Raw genomic sequence first — 20,459 nt, 5'->3', positions numbered from 1 at the left:
TTCTGCTGGGCTTCTCGGGATTCAGGCGCCATCTGGGTCACTGGCTTCTCCACAGCTGATGCAGCGACAAGGCAGAGGAATCCACGGCCTCCGAGAACTCCATCAGGTCAGGGCCTTGTGCAGCAGGAATCGGGACCTCAGAGATGCTCGGTAAGGTAGGCGGTCTTGCTCTCATTGGGAGGGAGGAATCCACAGCCTCCGGGATAGCAGCGAATACGGAGGGCCCAGTCTTCTGGACGATCTGGGAAACTTGTATCTCAGGTGGACTCTCCTCATAGACGGCTTCTCCACAAATCGCCATCTGGTTCCACCGAGGTTGGGGAAGGGCCATCTTGATGTCTTCTTCCCTCCGGCAGATAGCAGGTTCTGAGGGCGCAGCCCAGGGGGTGGAGACTTTATCACCTCGGTCCGCAATAGAAAGTTCATGGTGGGCAGTCTCTATTTTTCCCGCTCCTGAAGGGGCGTATTCGACATCTTCGCACCTTTCTTGAGGGGGTGTTGCCAATTTTTCCAGTTTCTGGGGGGCGTAAACAGCATTTTCGCGCTCTTGAGAGGGCGTTCCTTTGTTCCTTTGTCTTTGGGCAGGAAGATGAGGCGCCATTTTAAACGAATATGGCGAATTCTACAATATCGAATTAACACCTTGAATGCTGTAGCGCACACCCAGCGCTTTCTGGTACAACAATACAAGTAAGAAAGTCACTTTTCAGCGATCTTTGCACAATCTTCAGCCCTTATTATACTGTAAAACATGCAGTTTTAAGTCCGTTTTTTAGCGCACAATTGGATGCAGTTCTGTTGTTAGGGATGGACACACAATTCAATCCAATCCTGTTCGTGACGCCACTTGATGCAATGAGCAGGACACTGGGTCAGTGGGAATGCTATGCAGTGGGTCAGTTTATATGTGTATAAGTTTGTGACGCCAGTTGCAGCTTGCGCAGGTACTGTAGCAGGGCCCTTTAAGATGTTATGAGCTCACGTACCAGGTGAGGAATGCCAGAGGGGGATAATGTGTCTGTATAGTAGATATGGTAGTGTCAACGGTGTCTCCTACCTGTGGTACGGCTGGACTCCTGTATCCCGGCTCACATGCAACAAAATTGAGTGTGGTTAATAGGAGTAATTGAGGAATGATGGGATTCCACACAGATAATAGGGTCCAGCTTGTCTTTACTTGGTGGTATGATATGCAGCTTTGATCCATACAAGTTACAGCGTTAGTCTAGAGTCCCAGCAGGTTTTGCCAATATGTGGCAGGAATTTATATGTATTCCGCATGTGATCATACGCCTATTAGAATCTAGCAGTTATCTATCTTCTGCTCGGTCTTTAGTCTGCTTAGTTTGGGTCTGACTAGCAGGTGAGGTAATTATCTTCTCTTTGTCTTAGAATCTTTACTTACAGGACTGCTCGCAGGGTATGGTGGTTTCTTCCTGGAGATCTATACGTCTTGTGAAGGGCTGCTTTCCTGGTCTACCAGCTGAGGTAAGGGACTCAGGCTGGGAAGGTTGATCTGGGGCCTCAGCCGAGGCTTGAATCCTTGATTGGGGTCCCTGTTTCTGGGAGCTCCTACTAACACAGCCTACCCCAGCAGGGGGGTGGCTCACACTGCCTAGAACTTTCCTTCCTCCTCCTGAAGTAGGATGTGGGAACATTCCACTCCTCCTCAGAAATAGAATGGTCTATTCCAGTCTAGATATATTAACTAACCATGGTCTTCTTACATATTGCTGCCACCTACTGGTGGACATTGAGAATTACAGCAAATATACAATACAGGCCTAGAAAATGCACATTATGAAGAGAGTGATGCAAACTTATACCAGATGACAATATGCATATACCTAACATGTTGTAGCGAAGAGTTTAGTGACATACTTCAGGATGTTACACAATCGGTTTGGAAAATATTATTAACTTTGCTTATAAGTGTCACAGCCACTATCTCTGGCTGTGACCTTCCGTCCTTGCTCGTTCGGCACTCCTCGCTGAAGTTTTGTTTCTGTGTGTTGTTTGTGGTTCTGTATGGGTTAACTCCCCTGTGTTCCTATTAGGAGTTAATCCTCTGTCTGCTTCATGGGTGTGGCTTCTCTGCTGCACCCATGGAACCTGTATATAAGGCTGAGGTTTCCTCGATTCTGTGTCAGCTCTCTTGGTGTGTGTTGTCTTGTCCTGTCCTGCTCCTGGTTTGTACTCTCTCTCTCCCATGCTGCTGACCCATGGGATCCGTGTCTGTCTGTGCTCTGTGGGTTTCCCTACTTGTTCATTTACGTCCTCTTTCACGTCCTCTTTGACGTCCTCTTTCCTGTCTTTCTGTTATCTGTTCTGCCAGTTATGTTTTAGTTACTTTGTGTGTATTCATATGTCTCGGTTCAGCAAGCGCCTAGCTGCAGAGTGCTATGCGCAAGTCCACGCAGTATACCACTGGTGGAACAAGTCCTTCTCTGCTCATTGTCACTCCTGTTTCCTTGCTATGTATTTCTGCTTGTGTTATTAGTTGCCCTGTTTTGTATTTGCCTGTCTGTTATGTTTGCCTATGCGCCGTCTGTACCTGGTACCTGTTGTCCCTTCGTTCCTGCTGTCACTGTCTAGTTCACGCTCCAGAGTGGACCCTGGCAACTTCCTGCTGCAAAGTCTAACCCTACCATCTAGGGCTCTAGTGAATACCAGGAGTTGCTTAGTCATGCCCCTCTGGAGTATTACTAGACAGTGGCGCAGTGGGGGTTTTCTCCCACTGTGCTGACGGTACATAGAGCTCATGTTTTGTCTGTGCTGCCTTCCCTGGTTTTTTGTTTGTGCAATAAACTCTTATGTGTCTGTATCTGATTTCCATTTGTTTATTGCTTGACGACGCGGTGGTCTCTCCTGGGACCTCCAACTCGTGACAATAAGGTAAGGGGTATGTCCATGTGCTGAAATGTCTTAATTGGCTGTCCTGTACCACCTGATGGATGTGTCATGGGTAAAAGTTCTTTACAATGTAAAAGAATATGGGGGGCGCGAATATCTCCATATATTTGCATGTTTGGCGAATCGTGAAACACGCAAACTTCGCCACAAAACGACCGCCCAGGCGAACCGCAAGGCAATCTCTAGTCGCCATATGTTGCTGCTGGTAAGGCATGGTGCACCCCAATGGGAAATAACTCCAGAGAGTCAATGTTTGCAGTAAACCAGTATGCTTCTTTACTGGAGGAACTCAGTACAAGTCAACACATGCAAAGCACAGAACTGACTTCTTCGGTCTGAGACTTGAGCTAGCTGTCTCTCCCCCCGCTCCTCTCTGTCTCTCTCTAAGAAAGCTGGCTCTCTGGCCAAAGGCTGGTGGCCCAGGGTTTGTTGCTCAGTTGTCCAGCCGGTTCTCTGAAGTCCTGGATCCTGTTTGTGGGGGATTGGGAGCTATATATTCACAACACCTTCGGATTTACTTGGTTTTCGGGAGACGCAGTACGGATTTACTCAGCTGGAGTGTAAAATATCCGTAACACTGAGGATACTGGATTTCTGTGTAACATCAGCTGGTCCATTGCATGTATGACCTGTCCTGAACTGTTTGCATTTTAATTCTTCAGTAAAGAAACCTGTTAGGCTGGTGGTCTGAGTCCACCGCTGTCCTGCTGTCCCGCTGTCCCGCGCAGGTGCGGGCGTTACTCCGCACTCCCTTTGTGTATTGGGTCTAGTACTCTGGGAACTTTGTTTCAGCACTGCCAGAGTAAATCCTTCCCTTTTGCTCCCTGTCCAGCTGATGACTAAGGAGCTGATCAGCCTCCCTATTTAGCTGGGCTTTGGATCCACCCTCTTGCCCGAGCTTTGAGGTTTTCTAGTCTCTAGTAACCAGTGAAGGTGTAATCTTTTATATGACTACCTCTGCACTGTACTTTGACTGTTTACAAACCAGGGCAGACAGAACAGGGATCAAGCTGAGGTTAGGTGGCGTAGCCTATCTAACCTAAACGTTTATTTTTGTCTGCCGGTTTCTGAAAGTTTTTACGCTTTTTATTTAATGCTCTGATTTCAATGCTTCATCATGGGCTATAAAAGGGACAGACTGAGCAGAAACATCAGCTAAAAACTCGCATGGCTAATTTTAATATGGGAATGGATACTATAACCTCCTCTCTAGGGGTTTTATTTCTCAGATGGTTTTCCAATTTATTCAACTATAAGTACACAGTTCATCATGCCATGGATATCCAAGAAATGGCTTGAATATGTGGGCAGGGAGTCTGGGCCTTGCAGCCTGTTTTAGACTCTGGGCAAACAAGACAGTTTTGTAGCAGATCTTTTCCATGCAGCTTCTACACTGAACATCAGTAACAAAATACAATTCAACGCATGCAACTGGGGAGTACCACCTAAAAAAGACAACATCTAATGAAAGTGCCTTCAGATTTCCCCCAACTACAGGATAAATAGCAATCCATAGTACAGTACATAGATGGCTCTTGCCCTAATATGCATGTGGGACTTGTTGGATAAAACATAAATAAGCTACAACCACATGATGGTGAATGGTACTGTTTATTGGTGGTAGATGTCCTTTTCTGTCCCTCTGTACCACTAGTGGATGGTGTGATCTCCACTGAGGGCAAAGTCTAACAAGTCGCCATTTTCTTGTCGATGTTAAGATCCATTGGCACGCAGGAAAGGAAAAACCCCCTGTGGAGGAAACCTCTAGGGAACCATGGCCTAAGGACCACCCTTCCCTTTGGGCACAAGAGGCAACTTGTCGACTAGAAGCGCTGGCGGTCAAGTCATTGATTCTTGGAAGAATCTTCATTGACTCCATAGCTTCTTGGCTGCATGCTAGACTGCAGGTCACAGCCCTCAGGTTACTTCTAGTGGCAGCTGGAAATGAAGCTGAAGAACAAGGACTGGTGTGGCACAGTACCGATGAGTAGTCAGGAGAGCAGATAGAGGTCAGAGTTTGGAATCTGAGGCTCATACAAGGACAGCAAGTGTTGGTTGGTTTTTCTGCTGTTTATGATGTCAGCAAGAGGCTCTGCTGGAACATGATGTTTTTCAGCCACTGATCTACTGGGGACATCTGTATACAGAGTGGAGCTCTTTACTTCCAGTTTTTCATCTTCCTCCAGATCCTGCGGATGGTCTCTCTCACAAATCTGCCAAACGTTCTACCAAGAAAAAATTAAAACAGGTTGGAAATGAAATGAAATAGCCTTGCAAAATGGTAACCACCTTCAAGTTTGCTCTGTCCACCAATGAGCAGACTCTAAGCCAGTGAATGGAATCCACACTGCACAGATTCACAGGGAATCTCCAATAATCCCCATCCGTATTCCCCTCTCAGCTACAATGACTCACCTGCGTGGTCGTATGAAAGGTTCTTTAATTGGCTTTACGACCTGCCAGTTCTCATTGGCAAATGTGAATCCACAGAACAGTTGTTGATCTCTTTCAGCCATTGGTGACTTATTGGCTTCGGTGGAGGACAGGATGTCATCGATTTTTGTCAATGTCATCACTGGTGGCTATGGAGAGAACATACCAAAAGCGGTGTTGATAAAAAAGGAACACAATGGAACTGTACTACTAGCCACATCTTCTCTGGATCATTTACTTACTGGTCCTAGTTGGAATGGTGGACGAGCTCCTGCTCCCTCTATATCTGTCCAGTTAATTTCCATGAAAAACGGATGTTCCCTGATGTTATCTACCGCTAACTGGCGACTCTCTGGTGACTTGTTTAAGAGCTGGAAAAATGTAGAATAAAGACATTCATTCCATCACACGTTGCAATGCTATCCCTGATTTTCAATGTCCTCATTTTCATAATATTTAGCCGCTGTATTACTGCTATGTGTCTTTCTACTCACCCCCACTATAAGGTCTCTAGCTTGGGGGTTGAGCCCTTTTGGGTAGTTGGGAACATCATTGATCAGTGACTTTTCGATTGTTTCAGGCAGTATACCGGCATTGAATGGATATTTGCCAGTAGCCATCTCATATATCATCACACCAGCTGAGAACCAGTCCACTGCCGTGTTGTAGGGCTTCCGTAGAAGAATCTGTGAAAACATCCAGCAGACAATAAGAGTTAGAACATTGTCCAGGCCAGCAGAAGTCATGCAGCTGTCCAGCCCTGTAGAAAGAAACAGCTCAGTAGCATGTGCAGTCGATGATTCCTCACCTCAGGAGCCATGTATCTAAGAGTTCCGGCATATTCTGAGATCTTCTTATCCCCAAAGATGTTCATCACGGCAAGACCAAAATCGGCGATCTTCAAGTGACCGGCGCTGTTCATTAAGATATTGGCTGGTTTTATGTCCCTGTGTATGATGCCTCTGGTGTGGAGAAACTGCAGCCCACAGATGATCTCAGCTGCCATAAATCTGATGGCAAAAAGAAAGAATATCAACATTTCACCCATTAAACTACCAGACTAATAATGACACAAAGCTGCATGTTCCTGACAGCAATCGTCAGTTTTATCTAATATATCCATGTTCTGTCTTACCTGGTGACTGGAACGGTGAATAGGGCGTTGGCTCTCATGAGGCCACTTAGATCTCCTCCGCTAAGAAACTCCATGATGAAGAAGGCATAGTCCTATGATAAAAGACAGAAAATATGATCCAGGTTTCTAAAATATTATAGTAAAGGTCCTGCAGCCTCCTCAGTTGGGATCGGTATAGCTAACCCACTGATCAAGCCTCGATAATGGATCAGACTCTTACCTTGGTCTGGAAGGTGGCATAAGCATGGGTAAACAATGGACTCTTCCCAGTCACCTCCAGGACCTGTCGCTCAATCAGGACAGTGTCTTTAAAGTCCTGAAGCAGGACCCTCTTCTTCACCAGCTTCACTGCCAGTTGTTGTTGGCAGGCGGGATGTGTGGCCAGCATGACCTGTAGGAGACAGAGCATTAGAACTGGAAGAAAGGCCTGTCTTGCCATGAGACCTGATGAGAAGACATGAAGCGTTGACATCCCTAGAGTGATATTACTGCGACACACATGACACACATGAGGAAGAAGTCCCAAGAATTCCTAATACTCACTTTACCATAACCACCCTCTCCAAGGATTTTATGGAAGGTGAAGCTTTCCAGTCCAGTCACAAGGATGGGGGCGTCTGCTGGCATTGTCCCTGGTGGAGACAGGAGAGATACCGTAAGATTTAATATTTCTTTATTTTTGCCATTACAATACAATGTAACTACATTAGGGGGTAGCAAAGAAAGGAATTCATAATCTTGGTCATAATTAGGGTTCTCCAAAAGTGGAGAATTCCATGAATTCGTACATTAGGGGGTATTGGCTCTAGGAAACTTAGATCTGCACTCACCTGACAGCTGTTCCATGTCAGTATTGTAGGACATGCTGGGTCTGTCATCAGCTTTTTCCCCCATCTTTTCTCCCCTCTTCCTCTTTCTCTGGATACTCTCCTGTATAGGGCTTCCAGGTCTTTTTGAAGCCTTGATCATTTTTTCTTTGCCGCCATCATTTGCCCTCTCCGGTGTTACTATCCTCCTCCTCTTATTTGGCGGCTGAACTCTCCTCTTTCTCTTCCTCTTCCTTTTCTTTGGAAGATTCCTGGAAGTCTCCATATTCAGCCCCTAGATGTTATGTTAGGCTGAGGAAGGTCCTGTCTGCCTTCAGCACGTTCCGGGGTGACACTTGGAACGGTTTGGCTAACAGCCCTTCTTTTCTGGTCTTGTATTTAAAAAATTTGCCAAGCACTAGAAAAAGTCGCCTTCACCAGTCAAACGATGAAGAAATATGGCTGCCGTTTAGGTTGCAGAGTTCTAAACCTAACTGTTGCATGATGTCACAAAGGGTCCTGTGACATCACCATATTCTAAAGGTCACATGACATGACAGAGGGACCTGTGGCATCATCAGCCAGGCTGACAGGCCTGCAATTATCAGCAGCTACAAAGTTCCATGCTTTTCTGCTATTTACCTATTCTCTCTATCATTTTAATCCCATTGGAAACAATATATCACCAAAGTAAAAACTTTCCTTACTACAGTTACCTTAACAATGCAACACAAGACAATTCAAGTGTAGTCACGCTTCTTGTCAGGGGCAATGACACATTGTATCCTTTAGAATGCCTCGTAGCCATCCATTAGTTCTTATGTCGTTTACGCAAACTGCGATATTGATGGCCTATCCGACTTCTATGCAAAAGTGCAGGGCACTCCAGCTGGACCACCGGGTGGCTTTATTTACCCAGGAACAGCACCATACATACGGTTGTGGCTGTGTGTGGTACTGCAGATCAGTCCCATGCACTTGAAAGAGATTGAGCTCTGTGAGCTACAGTATGTTACGCAATCAGGACCGAATTGAAGGTGCTGTTCCTGGGTAAACAATGAAGGGGACACAGGGTCCCCTCTTTCAGTTAATTGGATCGGACAGATCGAATTTGAAATCTGCTGCATGTCAGTTTATGCTGCAGTTTTCCCCAGCGGATTTCACCCTTTGAAATGGAGAGGGAAAAGTCCTCTGGCTTTTCCATGGAAAAAGCGCACATCGTACACGTGGTTTTTGTTGCTCGTTTTGTTGCATTTTTTTAGCAGAACTGCCTGCTCCAATTTCTGGCAGGTGTGGATGTGAACGTACAATAAAAGCAAAGTGGATGAGATTTAATCAAATCCACACGCTGCAAAAAAGATTTCCACCCAGAAGAGAACATAAGGTTCTCTGCAGATTTCATCCATATAGGATGATATCCGTGGTAAATACGTAGCAAAAGCTATCTGAAATCCATGAGACCCTGCCTCTGCAGTGTCCCACTCACGTGACCGTGGGCACCGCAAACATGCTTTTATCATGTATTAATGTCATGTGATATGCCTGTATTTTGTATTTTATCTCCTGTCATATTCTCCATGTCACAATGTGATTCTATATGCAAATATCCTTTACACAGGCCTAGTCAGGGTGCACTACACTTGTGTCTCCACAAGATGGAGCAGTGTCAGTGTGTATATATAGCTTAGCTCAGACCTAAGTTAGGCAGTTAAGTTGTTAGCTGGTTGAGGTCAATCCAAAGCAGTTCAGATGAGCTCAGGTCAATCCAAGTGAGAGTTCAGTTGAAAGCAGTTCTCTCCTGAGCCTACAAGAAAGAAACTGCAATGTAGCTGAATATCTGGAGGGAGGCATATTCCTAGCCTCTCTACTCTGTCCCTGTCGGCTCCACAGCCCAGGGCTAAGGCCTGCAATCATTCTACCTAGAGGTGAGCAATCCACTACTATAGATCGCTCTTCCAGGGTGACCAATGTCTAAACTGCATGCAGCCGAGTATTTAAGGAATTATCACGTTTATGCAAGACAAAGGATTAGCAAGATAGTCGTTACCTGAGGACTTATTAGGCACCTTTGTAGTAGGTGTAGGAGACAGCATGAAGCTTCCACACCTCCAGTTCAATTCCTGAGGACAGTTAGGCCAACTGTCAGAACAACATTGGAATAGAAGTTTCAGGATTCAGAAAAGCACCTTTAAACAAGGATTAGCATCAGGCCGGAGTTTTGACCAGTGTAAGACTTTCATTATTACAAGCCTAGTCTGAGCAGTAGCTTTCTTATGTATTACAAGAGCCTGTACTTCATTGAGGATTTGCATTTCCCTTTCCCCATATGTATGGGAGATTGTGATTAATGCGGGATTATATCAAGAGACTGTTTTAATGCATTGGATGTGTTGTTACTAGAAGTCATCTTCAGTAAAGTTCCACTTTGAGTTTCATTCTGTTTGCCTCAGACTCAATTTCCTCTATTAACACTACAGTAAATGGTTGTACCTTCATACAAAACAAGGGACCTTGCCACTGGCACATTAATACAGACCACCAAGGGCACCTCAAACCACCATCTGGCCTGTGTCCCTTACACCAGAGTGTGCCCCAGAGAATCCTCTTGCCGTTCTCCTTTTCACTTTTATGCGAGCCTGCCCAGGGACGACCTAACCGTGAGTAACCAGAACTGTATTTCCCTCGGCCCACCTATTGCTCACGCCGTGACCTCACACATAATTCCCCTGCAAGGTCTGGCATACCGCACCTCTCTACATATAGATTTGTTCTGGTGTTTTTTACTGTAAAAAGCCATAGAAACAACTTGTGTTTTCTTTTTCTTTTCTAGGCAGTATGCTGTTGCCGGGTTTTGGAGTGGGCCCAATGCTACGCTGGGTCCTCCAAACACAGCATCAGCAACTAGAGGTGGGACTGTAATAAACATAGAACTTAATGCTAGCACCCATTACAACACGATAGATAAGACTATGTGCGAGGACCAGGAGTCTGATTACAGTGATTTTTCTGTTTATGATGATGATACCAATGATTATTCTACTAATATAGGGATAATAAGATCTAATAGACTATCTGGAACTAAGTCTAATATAGATAATATATCTGAGCAACAACCCCTAATACCGAATGTAATGATACAGGCTACTACAACGAATGGATCTATTCAAACTAGCAATCGGTACGACATATTGGAGTCATTGGATGAAGATCCTAATCACAATGACTCCATTACTACAGCAGAAAGTGTAGATAATCGTGCTTTATTACATCATGAAGAAAAAACCAATACTGGTACGCACCACCAAATGCCACATAGTTATAGCTCAATAGTAAAAAGGAACATCAATAGACGAGCTAAAGATAAATCCCTGAAAACGGATAACATAATAAAAACAAAAAGAAAGACAGTAAAAAGGGATTTTTTCCAGGCAAGACCCTCACAAAGAAAAAAACAAAAAGAGGCACGAGAGGGAAAGGACTAACCAGAAAACTTGAAATTAAACGGAAGAGAGGGCAGGGTATATATAATCTCAGCTGTTATACCCTGAAGGATAATGAGTTGGCACTATTAGAAAAAGGCCTCAAATTTGCCCCCACCTCAAAATTTTGTCCTTTTTATGCATTTGTAGGGATTAAGAAATTTTTGAGAAATTTGGCTTTAAAGAAATATTTCTTAAAGATAAACACTACCTCTTGTGCCAATACTAATAAAATTACACCAACAGCTGGCATAATACCATCTACAGGACTTAGAAATAATACTAACATGGGACCACAACTCGTCAGTGAGTCAGGTACCTTAACCAGGACCCCCTTACATACTACGCTGAGACCCAAATCACATTTTAACCCTCTCGGTGAATACTCTGATGCTTTTACTGCATTTCAAGCCCTGGTACTGAGAGATCTACGTAAGATTAATCCAAATAGCAAGCGAACGGGCCCTCAAAATTTATCTCCCTGGGAAAAAAAGTCTATTAGGACATTACAAAGTAATAACCAAATTGTGATTAGGCCCGCAGATAAAGGGGGGGGTATTGTGATTTTGGATGAGGACTCCTATAACAGTGAATCAATACGACTCCTCAGTGACAAAAAGACATATAAAAAATTGAGCTTTGATCCAACCCATATATATAAACAAAAACTTGGATCCCTTATTAAAAAGGGCAAATTGAGAGGTATATTAACAGGTGAGGAAGCACAATTTATTAATAACCAATGTCCTAAAATTCCGATCTTTTATTATTTGCCAAAAATACATAAAAATCTAACTAACCCCCCAGGCCGACCGATCATCTCAGGGATAGACAGTCTGACGGCCAATCTTTCCAAATATGTGGACACCTTATTACAAAATCATGTTCAGAAACTTCCAGCGTATCTTAAAGATACCAAACATATCTTACAACTTCTGGAAGATATCAAATGGGAGGATGACTATATCCTGGGGACCCTGGATGTCACCTCCCTATACACCGTGATTGAAAATACAAAAGGTAGGACAGCGACGGAATACTTTTTGGAAAAAGATGGTAATATGCCGAAAGAACAAATAGAATTTACTGGTGATTGTATTAGTTTTATCCTTACACACAATTATTTTAAATTCAACCAGGAGTTTTATTTGCAGACATGGGGTACTGCGATGGGGACCAGATTCGCACCGAGTTTCGCTAATCTCTACATGGGCCATTGGGAGGATACTACTATCTTCCCACATGGCAGACTCGGTGCGAGTCTGGTCCTATGGAGACGTTTTATTGATGATATTGTTTTTATTTGGAAGGGTGGGGAATCTAGCTTGAACCACTTTTTAAATAATTTAAATAAAAATGAATTTTATCTAGAGTTTGTACCTAAATATAGTAAAGAGCAGGTCAACTTTTTAGATCTCACTATATTTATTGAGGAAGGGCAGATCCACACCAAGACATATTGTAAGCCCACGGATTGCAATAGTTATATCCCCCTTAGAAGCTGCCATCTCCCCACGTGGCTTATGAATATTCCCCGTAGCCAATACATCAGGATACGTAGGAATTGTACTAATATTGGTCATTTTGAGAAGGAAACTAGAGACCTTAATACTAAATTCATTGAAAAAGGGTACAAAATTGAGGACCTGGAACCTACCATTAAACAAATTAGAGAGATAGACCGCAATCTATTATTGAAGAATAAAGTGCAGGATCCTAAAAAACTTGTTGTAACCGATCGCATTAATGCCCCTATAAAAATCCCGATAATCACTACATATAATGAAGGGGCAATGACCCTTAAAAGAATTGTCAGAAAACATTGGGAAATGTTGCGACAAGATAAATTAATAGGTGACAGGATCCCAAAAAATCCTACCTTTATTTTCAGGAAAGCCTTGAATTTGTGTACTATGGTAGCGCCCACGGTGAAACTGCCCCAAACCAAAAAATTAGGCCTTCTGATACACAAAGGCTTCTTCCCATGTAAAATGTGTAAAAACTGTAGGAAAACTAAACATGGCATAATTAAATTCCCCATTACAGAAATAGGGGACAACCACCATAAATACAAAATCAACCAGTATATTTCATGTAATACCCGAGGTGTGATATATTTTATTAAATGTCCATGTTTAAAAATATATGTGGGTCGTACCAAACGTGAACTAAAAACCAGGATGGGGGAACATCTTAATAATATAAAGAAAAAATATGACGGTCATCCTCTGTCCCGTCACTATGCCCAATACCACGCAGGCAGTTTTGTCGGTTCTTTTTTTGGGGGTATTGAGAAAATAAAACTAAATCCGAGAGGCGGAGATATTATCAGACAATTATCGAGATGTGAAAGTAAATGGATATTCAGATTGAATTCCCTAGCACCTAACGGTCTGAATCGTGAGATGGAACTATTTGCATTTTAAATCACCATCACTGTAGAATCTAATTGATGCTTGTTGTAGGTTAGTAGATGCCACCCTTTATCCATTTGGGATCTTACACAGGATTATATTCAGGACGCTTGATGGGGTAATTAATAGCAGTTGCCATGGGGACCGGGCACCTACTTAACCCAGAGGACACATAGAACAACTATCCCTGACGAAGAAGCCCGTAGGCTTTGAAACGCGTAGGATCGTTTTTGGTCTCTGGATTACCCCGTAGGTCAGTCGTGACGTCACGCCGCACGTTCCGGAACCTTGTACCATCATAGCTCCCTCGTGCGCACGCCAGCCACCGGCCGGGGCGGCATACGTACTCTGAGGTTGAGCAAGAAGAAAAGAAGCAAGAAGCACTGCAAAGTCACCTCATCTTGTTTCCACACCGGACAGTCGGTGCATACCTTATCCGATCAAACCCCTGGTCCTGCCGGAATAAGGTAATTACCAAAACTAAACTAATATCCATTCTATTCCCAGCGCTGGTACCGAACATTAGTTTGTTCATTTTTATTCTTGTCCTCCAAACACTGCCACTGTGCCTGAGCAGAGGAGCCCTGCACCTGGACTGCAGTACCAGTATGGGCCTGTAGGTGTCGCCCTCTATCAAGCCAGGACCTGCTGGAGCGCAGCAAGCCAGTGATTCCCTTCTAGGTTAGAATTAACCATTGAAATCATAACTTGTTATACAGTGCACATGTCTGAGTATCTGCTTATCTTGTCTTGCCTGAGTTTGGCGCAGTAAAGAAGACGAGTTTATTCTGCAGCGGATTCCTAGACATGACTGAAACTCACATAAGCATGTCCACCTTCACTGCCTCGCTAATTGTAATTACCAGGAGAACGTGCATCAGGATCGGCTGTGAGGGATTTGCGCTCCGCCATGTGGAACATTGCATCCCGTGCCCACCGCTATCGACTATTTGTACAGGGAAAGCCGCGGCGTATTAATCGCCTATAGGTTTCAGCTTCCGCCCCCTGATCCTGCAGCAGGACCTCCGCTTACTGATTGCAGCTAATGAATAGATCCCTGTGTGAGCGGACAGCGTTTTCCTCTACGGCGGAACGAATGTTTATGTTCTGATACGGGAGTGAGTGATATATAACGCTGCGTCGTGGAGCCGACGTCCGGCGTGACCGATGCTCAGGGTATGCGAGCGGACGTCGTGACCCGTCGCTGCTGAGCCACAGGTGAGGGGTGCCCGCCGGGGGGACGCTGCATGTGGGAGCGGGGGTGCTTAGCGCAGGGCCTGGAGCGGATCGGGGTGCCTGTCTCGGGGTGCCGGAAGCGATCGGGAGTGCGGGCAGTCTCCAGCGCAGCTGGGGACCGGCGGCACGCTCGGCAGCCCCACATGTTATACATAGCGAGACGGGTGTGCAAGCCACCCTGCCTACCTAATCACCGTAGCGACGAGCCCGACGCAGCCGATCCCCCGATCCTCCAGTGACGCACGCCCTTCTCTGGCACCAACCCACAAGCCGATTCGAAATCGTTCGAACCGACAAGTGGGGGGAGGAGGGCCAGGTTTAAATAGTGAACGCCCCGCCTCCCCTCACACAAATACGGCACTCTTAATTGCCTACCACTAATGCAGTTCAACAATATAAAACAGTATAAGTACACACAATAGCATACATTACAGTGCAAGTTAACCCTCCAAAGTGCAATAAAGTAGGGAGTTGATGGCTTTCCATAGTAGCAATAAGGGCAAGTTTTCACAAATGTCCACTGTCCATAGTCCATTTGCAGGAGCTTAGCAGAAGGAAATTGTTACGAAGCAGATGTGGAAGTGCTGCGTAACTTAAACAAATTTGGCTCGGGGCCTCTCCTTGGGTCTTTAGGGAGAGGTTAGTGGCCCCCCTTATATTCACTCTTTAACCATTGTACAGGGATCTGGACTTCACTGCAGTGGATCCATCAGGCCACTACTGCAGCATCCTGCTCCATGAGTCGCATTATACTGCAAAGTGCCAAAAATATGTTTGTCATGTATGCATTTACTATATTTTTTCTATAAGCACATGGTAATCACAGGCTGTGTCTTTAGCCACCACTATATTGGGCTGGTGTCACCCTGTATATAAGAGAGGGCAAAACATTCTAGAGTCAATCTATTCCAGTTAGTCTGTTGTAGCCTACTCCAGCCTAGGTCTAGGAGAAGGAAGCATATGTAAATCGGACAGGCCAGCTCTTACTGGACCTTTTACCAATCAAGATACAGCCAGAACATCTCCAGAAAGCGAGCCCAATGCAAGAGAGGTGTAGAGAAAGAGCTGTAGAGGGGATCAGTCTTAAAAATGACTTTATGGACTCTAAGGCACCCCTGTTCAGGAGAAGCCTTCAGTGCCTGAGCACACGCCACAACGTTTGGACCACCTGTGTAGATTTCCATATTGCAAGGTGGAAGAGTGGATTAGCAGCCTGTTCAAATATTGTAGCAGAAGGTTGGGAGATATTGCTTATGGTAACGTATTACACCACACACTGGGATGCTAAAGTACAAGTCAACTAGCAACGTGCAGAGTAGGAAAGTTTACTTCAACAATTTTAATGGGACACCTTTTGGCCTGTGATTACCTGTGCAGCTGTGAAAACTGTAACATCTGAGTGTGACAAAACCCCTCTTTTAGGAATGTCCAGACTCTTGTATTTCGTCTGCTGTTTATGTAGTTGACCCTTTTTGCCCTTTAAATGTACACAAACAGCTTCATCTGCCTGTGACGCAGTTAGCGAACACAATGGACATTAGCGAACACAATGGACATTGCCCGTGACGCAATCCACAAACACAATGGATATTGCCTGTGATGCATTTAGCAAACACAATGTTCTTAGTCATCGAATGCATGGAACTATGTCCGGCCCCTTTATCCAATTATCTCCAGGATAGAGAGGAGAGATTTTATTGTTCATGTGGGAGTGTGTTATATCTTACTGCATTTTGATTGGTCACTGTATTTTGTGTGCCTGTTCCCCACAAGGGCCCCGTGGGAGTAACCCTTGCTGGAGGACTTGATATAAGGCTGAGCTGTGGCCATCAATAAAGTTGATAGTTTTTACCCCCTTTCTGAAGTCCTGGATCCTGTTTGTGGGGGATTGGGAGCTATATATTCACAACACCTTTGGATTTACTAGGTTTTCGGGAGACGTTGTACGGATTTACTCAGCTGAAGTGTAAAATATCTGTAACACTGGTGGCAAGCAGCGGGATTTTCTCCCAAATGGGCATATTGAACCGAAATAAGGAGTGAATGGCCTATAGATACGAACGTTTTAAACGAACGACGATAAAGGAACTACTGGAAGCTCGCGGCATAGTGGTAAGTAACAAACCGAAAGCCACGATAATTGCCGAATTGCTAGAGAGCAACAGAAGCAGCGACGCTACCATGGAGAGGCCAGAAGAAACAGAATTACAAAAGGACGTAAGATGGAGGCGTAGCATTTTGGGTCCCAACCCATCACAAGAGACGATCGCCCAAATAATGGCGCAAGCAAAGCTAGCACAAAGCGCAAGAATACCAGCGACTACAACCCAACAATGGGATGAAATGGCACTACAGAGAGCTGCTAATGGACAGGCATGTAAGATTATTTATACTGCATTTAAAGCCTTTACAGATGGCGAAATGGACATAGACAGCTATTTGCAGGATTTCGAACAACAATGTGCATTGGAGAACCTGGAGAGAGATAGCTGGGCTGCAATATTGAGCAGTAAGCTATCAGGTCGAGCAGCGGAAGCCTACACTTGACCCGAACCCCATTGAAGTCAATGGGGACCCGAACTTTTGAGCACTAAAATGGCTGTAAAAATGGCATGGAAAGGGCTAGAGGGCTGCAAATGGCATCAAAATGTGGTTAAGAGCATGGCAAGTGCTCTGCAAACAAATGTGGATAGGGAAATGACTTTAAATAACATAAAATATGTAAAAATATAAAATAATAATCTTGATTTAGGAGGACTAGGTCCATATGCAGTAGGAGGTTAGGGAGGCGGTGGATGTGGCGCTGTGGGTGGAAGCGGCGGTGGATAAGGAGGAGGTAGTCTACACTGCTTTTAAATTAAAATTTATTTTTATTGTTTTAAATCAGGGTACACCCCAAAACATTGGGAAATATAACCTGTGATAACCCCCTCCAGTCGTGCTAAACACACGTTCAGACAATACACTGGCTGCAAGGCAGGCCAGCACCTCCAAGGGGTAAAGGGCAAGCTCAGGCCATGTGCCCAATTTGGTGACCCAGAAGTTGCAGGGGCTGACCCCTGTCAGTCAGTTCGTGTAGGCGTGTGCATACTTACTGCCCCACCATGTCGCACATCCCCATGATGTTCACGATCCAATTTGATATCTGCTCTATCAACTTTTGATGTTCTTTTATGCACCTACCATGGTGATCACGGGTGGCGGGGAATCAGGATTCCAGGCCGATGAGGGAGCGTGAGAAATAGAGACCACATCCAAGGGAGGATTAATTTTTTTAAATTTAAAATTATAGAGCGGAAATATGGGACAAAGTATTAAAGTGTAAAAGTGGGACAACTTTTTAAAGTTTAAGCATTGAATGAAAGGATGTGTCGCGCATCAATTAATGAAGAATTTCTTAAATTTTATTCCCTGTCAACTATGCAGAGCAGGTGTTACTATCCGGCAAAATTTGAAAGATTTCACCTGACAATGTAATTGACGATATTTTTAAATTTATGTTCCTGTCACCTATGTAGAGGTTTAAAGAATTTGAGAACCGCACTCTATTAGTTCAGCGTTTAGGTGCCAATCAAGGGCTATGAATAGCCGGTAAATATAGAAGTAAATTTGAGGCACACAATTTTTCAATTTGTAATAGGGGCATTTATTCATTAGCATATAATGCTGTCATCCATAGGCCCAATCTTTTTCAGATTATGCACATATTGGCAGAAACCGTACGTTTCGGTCGCGCAGGACCTTCATCTGCGGTTTTATCTACAATACAATAATGGACATGAGCTGAATCGTAGCATATATAGCAATGGAATTTAAATACATAGTGATATTTTTTATATAAAAAAATCATAGAAAAAATCAAGTGTCATAGAAAAATTCAAACAAAAAAGGGGGGGAAAATTCCTTGGAGAATTATCATACATTGCATAAGGGGTATGTGGAACACACTGTGCACATCAGATACATCAAACGATAGCAATATGGGTAAAGAGCATGTCATAGCCTTCTAATAGCCAAGTGGACCATGTCTATAGTGAAATTAGTATCAAATTAAGGTACTGATGTGTTACAATGTGCACCATTCACCCCTGCCCTATAATAGTATAACGTATATACAGTCACCACCAAAAGAGTAACCACATATAATAACATATAATCATAATCCCTCATAGTATATAGCCTAGCCCTTTAAATATGGTGTCCTGATCGGTAGTAGTCCGGAATGTGGAAGAACATGCTGGTATAACAGCCCATGCTGAGGTCTTGTATAGCAGGCCATGTGTTACAATGGTGCACATTGTAACACATCAGTACCTTAATTTGATACTAATTTCACTATAGACATGGTCCACTTGGCTATTAGAAGGCTATGACATGCTCTTTACCCATATTGCTATCGTTTGATGTATCTGATGTGCACAGTGTGTTCCACATACCCCTTATGCAATGTATGATAATTCTCCAAGGAATTTTCCCCCCCTTTTTTGTTTGAATTTTTCTATGACACTTGATTTTTTCTATGATTTTTTTATATAAAAAATATCACTATGTATTTAAATTCCATTGCTATATATGCTACGATCCAGCTCATGTCCATTATTGTATTGTAGATAAAACCGCAGATGAAGGTCCTGCGCGACCGAAACGTACGGTTTCTGCCAATATGTGCATAATCTGAAAAAGATTGGGCCTATGGATGACAGCATTATATGCTAATGAATAAATGCTCCTATTACAAATTGAAAAATTGTGTGCCTCAAATTTACTTCTATACCTATGTAGAGGTGCCCCAGTGACATCCACCATCCATTTGGATATCTTCTCTATCAACTTTCAATGTTCTTTTCTGAGCCTACCATGTTGATCACGGTTATCGGCAAATCAGGGTTCCACACAGGAGAGGGAGCGTGAGAAAAAGAGACCAAACTTAAGGGAGATAAAAATTTTTTTTTTAAAAAGAGCTGAAATGTGGGAAAAGCTGTCCTCTGTGGGAGGTGTATCGTCTGTGTCCTCTGTATCCCACCAGCCACGCACCAGTGATGGCCATTAGCTGGTCTGCGTGCCACCCTGCTATGAACATGGTTCCTCCTCCTCATCCTCCACTTCGTCATCCTCCAGAACTGTGCCCTGGCTGGACAATTGTGTACCTGGCTTTTTTGGGTGCAGGAACCCACCCTCAGAGCCACTTGGGAATGACTGTCCGGAAACCCTACGTCCCCGCACGAGCGCATCGGGGCCCCGCCACTTGCTGACAGGTGTGAGAAGCCTTTGATCTCCCACCTGTAGCACTTTGCATTCCGGGCAGCGTGATAGTAATCGCTCTGCCGGAATGCGCATAATAGAAGGAGGGGAGGTTTCTCCCTTCCTTCTATCATGCATAATTATTTCCAGCAGCGCTGGAGATATTTAAAACAAAGGACTCAGATTCTGTTGAATCTGAGTTCTTTGTAGTCATCAGGATGACCGGACCCTTGTCCGGTCATTCTGATGCAATCTACCAGATTGCATCAGTGTAAATGCTTGGGGCACATTCAAACTGATGCACCTGGTTTCAGGTCAATTTGGGGACATATAAAGGGGCCTATGGATATGGGGATATACGATTTATAAGGGGAACATACTATAAGGGGACCCATATATGGGGGCACATGTATAAGGGGGCACGTATTCCCCACAGGGGCCACAATGAGCCCCTGTGAAATATTAAGGACAGATGTGCGCAGATGTTGGGCACATCTGCGCACATCATCCTATAATGCGCCTATTTATGTAGGTATATATATTATGCATGGGAAAAGACACAAATGCAATAGCACTCTGCAACCAGCATTCTGCCCTGCCTCTATGCTGGATGAGGCATTGGTGTACACCTGTACATCTCTATATAAAGTCGACTAGTTTCATGGGAAAATCAACCACTGAGGAAGGAGTCCAGTTAACTCCGAAACGCGTCTGGTGAAGGATAACCCCATGAGACTAAATATACATTGAAGCGCTTCAAATCGACCAGGAATAGTGGGATCAGTATCCAAAAAATTTGGTA

The 20,459-nt window shown here is 44.2% G+C and overlaps 1 long non-coding RNA gene across 1 annotated transcript; it reads right to left on the bottom strand.

Annotated features, from left to right (window-relative positions):
* Positions 1 to 5,946: 5,946 nt before the first annotated feature.
* LOC120994169 lies at positions 5,947 to 6,530 on the bottom strand. Its single transcript, XR_005777341.1, has 3 exons — positions 6,482 to 6,530; positions 6,155 to 6,345; positions 5,947 to 6,032 (listed from the first exon to the last, which is right to left on the bottom strand). It is a non-coding gene; the product is annotated as an uncharacterized LOC120994169 (long non-coding RNA).
* Positions 6,531 to 20,459: the final 13,929 nt, after the last annotated feature.

Source organism: Bufo bufo, chromosome 3 (genome assembly GCF_905171765.1).
Source record: "Bufo bufo chromosome 3, aBufBuf1.1, whole genome shotgun sequence".
Classification (NCBI taxonomy): Eukaryota; Metazoa; Chordata; class Amphibia; order Anura; family Bufonidae; genus Bufo; species Bufo bufo.
Note: the sequence above shows the minus strand (reverse complement) of the source record. Positions and strands in the feature narration are given on the sequence as shown.